The sequence below is a fragment of the Salvia hispanica genome, chromosome 1 (genome assembly GCF_023119035.1).
Source record: "Salvia hispanica cultivar TCC Black 2014 chromosome 1, UniMelb_Shisp_WGS_1.0, whole genome shotgun sequence".
Classification (NCBI taxonomy): domain Eukaryota; kingdom Viridiplantae; phylum Streptophyta; class Magnoliopsida; order Lamiales; family Lamiaceae; genus Salvia; species Salvia hispanica.
In genome coordinates, this window is record NC_062965.1 from 22,083,491 (window position 1) to 22,093,491 (window position 10,001).

The window sequence follows — 10,001 nt, forward strand, 5'->3', positions numbered from 1 at the left end:
CGTCACATAATTGGAGATGAAACGCCTGTAGTATCCTGTGAGGCCCAAGAAACCCCGCAACTGTTTAATAGTGGACGGGACTGGCCATGCTACCATCGCTGCAATTTTTTCTGGGTCGGCCTTTAACTGCCCGCCAGAAATCAAATGCCCAAGATAGTCCACCGACTTGCTGCAGAACACACACTTTAACATTTTCACAAAGAATTTATTAGTTTCCAGTATAGTGAGGACCTCATGTAGATGCTGCACGTGGGAATCCAACGAGAGACTATATACCAATATATAGTCGAAGAAAACGATGACAGAGAGTCAGAGGAGTTGCCGAAATATAGCATTCATTGCAGACTGAAAAGTCGAAGGCGCATTAGTCAAGCCAAAAGGCATTACCAAGAACTCGAAGTGGCCATCATGAGTGCGGAACGCTGTCTTATAGATGTCATCCGCGTGCATTCGGAGTTGGTGGTAACCGGACCGTAAATCCAGCTTGGTAAAGACCCGGGCTGATCCCAACTCATCAAATAACTCGTCTGTAGTCGGGATCGGGAAGTGATACGGACTGTGGCTGTGTTTAAAGCTCTATAATCGATGCAGAAATGAAATGTCCCATCTTTTTTGCGGATCAGCAAAACCGGGGATGAGAATGGACTCTGAGTGGGTCTAATGATCCCCGAGGCTAACATTTCTTTCACCTGCTTCTCGATCACATTCTTCTAGAAATATGGGTATCGATAGGGTCGAACATTGACCGGTTTCGTCCCGGGTAAAAGATGGATTCTATGATCAAAGGGACGCGGCGGCGGCATGCCCGACGGCATGCTGAACACAGCCGTATGGGCCTCCAGGATCCGGCTGATGGAAGGTGGCAGACCCGGCGGAAACACCAATTCAGCGGCCTCACCAGCCATTGGACCGTCTTGCTGGATGGGAATTAGTTCGAACAAGTCGGTTGTGCCCTGCATAGTAAGTAGGCTGACAAAAGATCGCAGGGACAACTGCTTCGGGTTCGGTGGTGTGACTTTCAAGCAAACTGGTGCACCGTCCCTGATGAATTCAATTGTGCCCACCTCATAGTCATTTGTGACACGGCGGAGTGACTTCAATCAGGACATACCTAAAATCAACTCAGGTCCGTGAATAGGTAGAATGTGTAAGTCTAGCAGAAAGACCTGATTTTGAACTACTAAACCCGTCTGCACGCTCGTGTGCAAACACAACAACGATTCACCATTGCCAACATACACTCGGAAAGGTCTGATTGGTTTAAGGGGCAGGGAGAGCCGCTCTGCAACCTTCGGATGTAGAAAATCATGTGTCCACCAAAATGCGCACTGAAGAAGCGCCAATGAAACCTTCCAATTCAATGGCAGCCGGCATTTGCTTTCCTTCCAAAGCATAAATGTGCGAGAGATCGGCCGTGATCACCTCGGTTTCCGGTTGATCGTGCGGCTGCACGTGCTCCTCCATCTCCTCATCTTCTTCTGCGCCCATGTAGGCCAGAAAGGTTCTCTTGCAAGCGTGGTCAGGGACCCATTTTTCCTCACAATACCAACAAACACCTCGTCGAGTCCTATCCGCGTTTTCCGCCGCAGTGAGACGAATAACCGGTAATTTTGAATACTCCGAACCCTTAGCATAAAGCGGCTTCCCGGCAGACTGGGGTTGCCCCTGCGGAGTGGCTGTGCGCCAGTCCTTGGTCATTCCATTGCGGCGCTGGAGCCCTGGGTGGACCACCGGCTTCTCCAAGCAGTTGTCGTAATCTACGGCGAGGGCCAATGCCGCTGCCACCGAAGTAGGGTGTTGGTGCTTGACTTGATTCCGCACCGGTTGCTGCAGTCCCGCCACATAGTAGGACAAGAATGAGGATTCGGGATGATTCGGGACTTTGCTCCGCATCCGTTCAAACGTTGCATTATTATCGGCTAGTGAACCTGTCTGACTCAACTTGGCGATGAGGCCCAAATAATCCTCGAAGCAATGTGGATCAAAGCGACGTCGTACGTCCTCCAAAAAACCATGCCAATCGGCCGTCGGATTGCTCGCACGATAATTGAATATCCAATCTGCCACCGGGGAATTGAAGAGCATGACGACATAGTGTAAACGATGGTCCTCGGGCATCATTAAGTGCTCAAAATAATATTGCACGTGTGAGATCCAATTGGCCACGTCCGTCCCATCAAAACGTGGTTCCTTCATTTTAAAATTACGGGATTGGTCTAATGGTCTGCACCGGACGTCCCCAAGAACTGGCGGGTCACCGGGTTGTCCAATGATGTGGGCGCTGCTCGCGAATCGGGTGGCTCGAAACCGAAGTGCGACCCCGGAATATCCCACGAAGTCTGGTCCGCTCTAGAGAGGCCCACGCCCCTGTTGTTGTTGTTGTTGGGTAAGTCGCAGGCCGCGCCGGCGGTGGTTGGAAACCTGCAGGGGTCCGATGCGGGCGGGAACCAGGCGGCGGGTCATGCCCAATAGTGGGAAATATGTGGCAAGGGTAAGTGGTTGGTGTTGTGGAAGCAGGTGGACGCAAGATAAGCGGATCCGAAGCACGGGATAACGGCGGAGTTGGAGTGCTGACGATCCCAGACTGCGAAGGGATCACGGTCTGTCCCGTCGTCGGAAACGGATTGGAAAACCAGTGCGAAGGAAGGGCAGCGGGTCCGGCTCCGGGCAAGGCGGCGACCGCTGGACGGACGTCCGACTGTCAACCTCATTCAAACGTGACTCAAAACGAATCATTGATGAGGCCAGAAGCTCCAAAGTCGTGGACATCTGTTTGAGTTTCCGGTTATCGAAGGCCGGGGGCACCACGCTGCTGGATGTGATCGTGGTCAACGTTCCGACACCAGATGACGGATTGCCCATGAGTTCAAGAAAGCACCAATTTGATAAGGGTTTTCCCCTATCGCAATGTCGGAAACGGATAAACTAGAAGTTCCGGGAGGCAAAATCCGGTCGACCACTTTGAAAACGAGGGTTTTATCACAAAGAAACAATGAAGATAAAATTAAACGAAAATTTGATATTCCTTATTCAAAAAAAAAAGAGCTTATACGTCTACTTATAGTGTTCAAAAGATTCCTAAATCAAAAAGGAAACAAACTAAGATAATTAACCTATTTCAAAAAGGAAACTAAAATAAAATAATATTAAAATATGAACTAATCCTATTCAACGAGGGACAAACTCCCCGTACTTGACTGGGGGTCGAACTTGCCGCTTTGGTCATGGCGACTTGATGGCCTTTGCAGTTGGGCGACCTCTTTCCACAGTATCGCAGTCCGGTGGAGCATCAAAGCTCGTTGGCACTTCCTCTATCTCTTGTATGGTCTCCGTCCGTCGGGGTCGTGTTGTACTTGTATCACATACCTTCTTGCCTAATAAAAAAAATCTTGTGGTAGTGCTTAATCTAAGAGGAAACAAAATCAGTGGTGTTATCCCAGATCAATTTTCTAGTGAGTGTGGCCAACAAACCTTTGATGTTAGTAACAACAACTTACGCGGAAAGGTTCCTAAGTCTCTGTCAAATTGTAAGAGCTTACTGGTGATGAATGTTGGAAATAACAACCTTGAGGGTAGTTTCCCTTGCATGCTCCCGTTGAGCTTGCTCATCCTTCTCTTGCGATCCAACAGATTCCATGGAGACTTGAGTTGTAATAAGAGTCTCTGTCAAATTGTAAGGCCTAACAAAGAACAATAAATCCGTCGATTAATCCGGCGCCGAAGTGCTTGGATCGGCGGTGATATCCGGAAGAAGAGCTGAACGCGAGATTCGATCTCGCAAGCGATAAATAATGATAGTTTTGTGATTCAAGCCAAGTTGGGCGAAATACTGATTTCATTAATTGATTGAATGAATAACAAGATAACAATCTATCCTATTTATAATACTAGAACTACTACCCTAACTTATCGAACAAGATAACAATATATGGAAAGATACGGTGAATCAAAATATAACTAAATAATAGGGAAAACCTAGGATATGGGGATCGTAACATATTCCCTTTCTTACCATTACATTGTAAGTGAGTTATTTTCCCTTTAGCAAAAGAAAACACTGTGGTATTCTCTTATTCACTGTTAAGTTCTCTACTTTATCCTCTTTTAGTTTATTAATTAACTCACTGAACAACACATTCTTAATTTTCATGTTCAAAATAAGTCTCATATAAGGTGGGACGCAGGGAGTATATATATAGAGAAGGCCTGCAATCGGGTAAAACCTTCCCAACTAAGAAGTCATCATATAGTAAATCATATGATTACAAAATTGAAGGCTATGGTATTTTTCACGAATATCTGTATAATTGCACACGCAGTCGCGCACATCACTTAGGCTTTAAAACGAAAATGGACATTGGTGCGTGGTTGTTTAATTAAAGCTAATTACTTTTTTTCCTCCGAAAACATTGAATATTCAATAACATTCAAGCAAATGATCAAATTTATAAAATTATCCTATAAATAAAGAGAAAACAAGAAAAAGGAAACCTATTGAAATTATAAAATTGTAGATATTAATACTTATAAGATCAAATGTGATTAAAGTGAATTTGAGGTTGTTACTGGCTATACTATTGTAGGGATCGGATTATTCAAGATTTACTAATTAGCGAGACATCTTTTGTTTATAATGATGAGAGATGGTCAATCTCTCAAACATGGACCAATTACAAACGACTCAAGATACTAAGTACAAATTGTTATGCAAGAAGAAAACCGACTTGAGTCTTAAGACTCAAGTTGAAGCTCGTAGACTAATACTTTAATACGAATGCGATTCCATTTGACACCGGTGTAGACTAATGTACTATACAGGTCAACCTTTACTTTGATCATGATTATTGATTTTAATTTAATACTTTAACATGAAAAAAAATATGCTAATCAAAACCATTAGAGAACAGTGTTCACATACATTTGAAATCATGTATTAGAATTATATTAAATGGATAAATGAAAAACAAAACCATTAGAGAACAGTGTTCACAATGAAAAGTTTTAAAATATTAAAATCAAATTAAATAGGTAAAATAAGAAAAATAATTTTAAGATATTAGAATTATATTAAATGGATAAATGAAAAAAAAAATCAATAGCAACATGGACTAGACGAGAACAATGTTTATGATTAGTATTTACACAAGGTATATATCATGTATTTTCTCTTTTTTCATTAAACATTTGAAAGTAAAATTAAAATATTTATATTAATATTAATGAGAAAAACCTCAAGATAATTAAGACTATACAAAATCAGCCTAGTTCGATCCACTACAATGGTCCCAAAAAAGGCCCACACTGTGGGATAACCTGAACTGGGCTAGGCACAAATAATTTACAAGCTTGAGCCATTTTAATTACGACGCATACATTTTTTCTCCTTAGAAGGTGTTCGGTCTGCCATTTAGGCCCAGTTTGCCGCCGCATGAGCAATATTGTTAAGTAAATCGATGATAAAATTTGAAATTTCTAATTATAAGTATATGCAATATCCAAATAAATATTTATACATTTTATAATTATTAATTCTCTTTCCTCGACAAAAAATTCGCTCCAACTCAAAACAATAAATGTGTTTAAAATAAGCTGCTTCATCATCGCATATTTCAATGACATGGATGATATAATTGCGAAAATTGCACATATATAATCCAATTTTAACAATCTGGTACCATAAAAATCGGTATTTCAGTTTTTTTCCTATCTTAAACGTCATCAACGATTTTACTCAAAATTTGAACTGCGATATGATTGAGCAAAATTAAAACTTCATGATTTAATATTTCATTTTTCAAAACTTGTAAACATTTTAAATTAAAGCTAATTATGTGATTTAAATGACTATTATATCCAATATATAAAAAAAACAAATGGATTTTGATCTTAAAAATTGTGCGTGTAAGATGGGTAGAGAGAAAAGCAAATCAAATTTTGTCAACTGTATTTTAAAGTAAAATATGAACATAGAAATAGGACTCTTCATTACTTTCTCAATTATGCTCAATATATTTAATTCATTTGAGCCTAAATATTTAGTTTGACACAAAATCAAAAAAAAATTCTTCAGGCTTCTTCTATTGTGAAATTATATTTAGTTCCTTATTGCCGTAATATGGAAAATTATATACCACTATTAATATATGCCCCCATACGTAATCTTTGATTTGTTTTCATTTCTATGAAAGCACAAACTTCAGAATAATTGTTACGTAAAATAAATTATATTATTGAACAAATTATCGTCTGTATGCATTTTTTTATATTAATTATCACGCAATCTAATTAATTAAGATATATGATTTTTTAATTCGGTCCCACCAACCTCGTTTTTCTTCGTTGTGTATGACTCGTGATTTAAATACATAATCTACTAATATGTTTTGCAATTATTATTTTACACATTATATTGATTGGTTATGCGTATGACAAATTATTAGTATCTGAACTTAATTATACTGATATAATTTACATAACGAAAAATTTTATTTTTCAATATATAGAATTATTTATCTGTCTATTAAAAATGACCATTTTCTTATGTAGCACTGAGATTCTAAATAAAGTTTTAAATTATAATCAAAAGTATAATACTCCCTCCGTTACATAGTAATATCGTCATTTTGCCGTTTTGGTACGTTCCGTAGTAATAAAGTCATTTCCCTTTCTAGTAAAAGTCAACACATTTTTCCCCACCTAATTTACTCTCTCTTACTTTTTCTCTCTTCATCTCTCTACCTTTTTCATTTTTCACTTTATTCTCCCTTTGCTTAACTCACCTAACACAATTTTTCTTAATCTCCGTGCCGAAAAGAAACGCCTCCATTACTATGGAACGGAGGGAGTATATTTTAACATTTTAATTAGAAGAGAGAAGAAATAATTTTTTGCTGAAAATAGATATATTTTAAGAACAAACTAAAAAAAATATAGACATCAACATTACTTAAATAATTACTATAATAAACCTAGTATATCTATATTGTAGTAAAAGAGGTCAGCCTATCCAACAACTTTGATAAATTAGAAATTTCACTATTTATTAACAAATTTAATAATTTGTTGTATCAATCGTGATTTCACTATTAGCAAATTAGAGTCGGTTCAAATCATTAAGTTTATGCTTTCCCCCCTTACAATATACATTTGCCAATCTTCGTCGGATCTTGCTTCCCTATGTCATACTTTATCTCTTCATCTGTATGTATCTCGTGATTATTTCCAATTCTTTTTCTCGTAATAACCATTACCGACTCTTTCGACGTCAATGCCGATTTTTTTGATGTTGTCGATACTCTCTTATTCATCCTCTAATTTTTTACCTCGCGGCTAATGAATTTGTGAAGCCTTGTTTAATCTTTCCCATCATTGAAATCATAACTCGCCATTGTGTATAATCAAATTTGTTTCTGTTTAAATTCTTATGATTTCCATATACTATTATATTATACGTAGTCATTGTATATGATCAAATTTGTTTCTTTTTTAATTCTTATAATTTCTATATATTATCATCAATCTAATGAAACAAATTATAGAAAATAATCCTCGACTCAGAAGTTATGTAAATGTTATTTTTGACATTTTCTCTCCCTCATGGAAACTGTCGATTAAATGAAAAACAATGTCAACTATTATAAAATGACAATCGTATTTGAAAAATAACTAAAAATGATTATAAGCTGCCAAAAGTATTGAATTTTATTCCAACTAATAAAGTATAATGGACAACTAAGAACAATAAATGGAAAATTGCAATAAATGTTTCTTGCTTAAGTATATATAAATGAGGATGATTCCTTCTCATCTCCAAATAACTACTCATAAAAAAGACAAGAATGGAAGACTTTTCACGAATAATTTAACATTTATTGAATTGTAACCCAGGTGGGACTATGCAACGGTACAATCACAATATAACATTCAAAATATTTATTCCTAATTTTTGAACAATTAAATTATTGTCTTTTAATTATAATAAAAAACTAATAAATTAACACATCAACAGAACTAATCAATAAAATACAAGTTTTATTTTAAAAATTAAAGAATACTATAATCACAAAATACATATGAATTCACAATCGTTATCTAAGTCGCGCGCATAATAAACTATACGTCCGTAATAGCTTAAAATTCAAAGAATACTATAAAGTGTGCTATACGACAAAGACCGTACTTTTCCTCACAAATATCTGCAGCGGTTATCTTCTGTGTCCTTTAGTAAATTATGCCTCCACGCAATAACTTGCGAGCTACGTAAAATGGATAGACCATATCTTGGATATCTTGGATACCAAACGTGAGATGTAATCAACCCAATAGTCAAACACGCCTTATAAAAGGAATTTTATAGGGTTTCATAACATATCTCATGAGATCGGAATTCACAGGTTGAAGAAGGACGTTGCCGACTTGCTTACGTCGTCTGCCGCCATTTAGTTTAAATAATGAAATCGCTCAACAGAAAATGGTTGAAATGGAGGCAAAGAGATAAAATAGGGTTAGAGGCTTATTTATATAGTTTCCATTAATACCATAGACCGATAATGGATTCAGTCGACAATGCATGTTCGACCCGACCTAGGTCTATCCCAGATTCTTAAAAAAAAAACTCATTTGATACCCGTGAAAACGTCACAATTTAATTTTAATTTGACATAAACAAGCTTGTATATTTATAAACATGAAAACATTACTACGTACTTTAAAATAATGCTACATAAAATCTTGTGTTCGTTTTAAGAAATAGTAATGCTTCTAAATTCAAGTTTGATACTCGTTATTCTCGAAGGAGAAGGGTGAGATACAGAATTGTTACAAAAGTATAAGGGGAAATGCATAAATTTGAAACTTAATGACACACTATATATATATCACACTCACACACTCCATTTCTCTTCTATCCTTCAACATTTCTTGCTTTGATATCGATTTCAGTGTCAAGCAAGTATCCTTACTGAAAGGGAGCAAACCATATCCCACATCGGAGAATGAACAAGAGTTGCAAGCATATATAATGACTACCCCAACTCCATTAGTATGAGGCCTTTTGGGGAGTACCCCAAGAGCAAAACCGTGAGGGCTTTGCCCAAAGCGGACAATATCATACTAATGTGGAGTTTGGGTGTGCACCACCGAGACCCAACCCCAAGAGCAAAACCGTGAGGGCTTTGCCCAAAGCGGACAATATCATACAAATGTGGAGTTCGGGTGTGCACCACCGAGACCCAACAGTGGTATCAGAGCCCTGGTTCAGGGCTGGGCCTGTGTGGCTCGGGGTTCGGTGGTTGCGCTTGCAAGTTATCCGATGTGACGAGCTCGACCAAGACCTGTGGTGACCTGGTGACCTGTAACATGGGGTAGGCATGTGGTCTGTGGTCTGGTGGTCTTGGTTTGAGGGGAGGATTGAAAGGAAGCAAACCATATCCCATATCGGAGAATGAACAAGAGTTGCAAGCATATATAATGACTACCCCAACCCCATTAGTATGAGGCCTTTTGGGGAGTACCCCAAGAACAAATCCGTGAGGGCTTTGCCCAAAGCGGACAATATCATACTAATGTGGAGTTTGGGTGTGCACCACCGAGACGCAACACTTACCACACAACACACTCTCCCATTTCTCGAGCCTCTTGGGTAAAAAATCTCCCAAATAACCAATCCAAAATACCTTTCAACATTTCATTTCTCCTCTGTGCAATCCCTGAATGCCATTCTCAGATCTTGCTCTCTTTTCCATTAAAAAACCCAACTTTTTTTTCTTGCTTTGTGCCTTTTAGTGCACTTTTTTCATCCGGGCTTTTAAATAAAAGTTTGATACTCGTTATTCTCGAGGGAGAAGGGTGAGGTATAGAATTGTTACCAAGTACAAGGGGAAATACATAAATGTGAAACTTATTGTAACACTATATATATCACATTACCAATACTCCATTTCTCATCTACAATTAGTAACAGCTCATCTACACACACTCTCACACTCCTTTTCTCTTCCATC